This window comes from Atta colombica, unplaced genomic scaffold, assembly GCF_001594045.1.
Source record: "Atta colombica isolate Treedump-2 unplaced genomic scaffold, Acol1.0 scaffold239, whole genome shotgun sequence".
Lineage (NCBI taxonomy): Eukaryota > Metazoa > Arthropoda > Insecta > Hymenoptera > Formicidae > Atta > Atta colombica.
In genome coordinates, this window is record NW_017259337.1 from 111,994 (window position 1) to 112,598 (window position 605).

Below are 605 nucleotides of genomic sequence, written 5' to 3' on the forward strand. Positions count from 1 at the left end.
ATTCTACGACTGTAATCCTGTTTTTTTATACTTTAATCTCCAGTTCATCTCTAATCATATCAATATTAATAATATGTTTTATATACTTTATAATTATAAATAAATTCTCAAAACGCATATTTGAGATAAATAGATTATCAATTTATCAATTAATTTTTATATCACTCTTTTACATACACGTGGGTGATGAAAAATTATCTTACTGTCTAATATTTAAATATTCAATAAGGATGTATAAACGTCAAGAAGAAGAATTTTTTGTTATTTTTAAAAATAACTTTTGAATTACATTATTCTGAATTATCTTAAAGTTGAAATCATATACATAGGTGTACAACTTCGCTTTCGCTGTTTTTTTTTCCGAAATTCGAGGCTTTATTGTAAAAAACTGGTTATATATTTATGATTCAAAGTATTGTCCATCGCTGGCCACTACTTTCTCCCATCTTTCGGGTAGCGTACGAATCCCGCGTCAAAAAAACTGGTCATCTTTTGAGGCTATCCACGAATCGATCCAATTTTTTATTTCTTCATAAGACCGGAAGTGCTGGTCAGCCAGGCCGTGTGCCATTGATCGAAACAAGTGATAGTCAGAGGGAGCAACG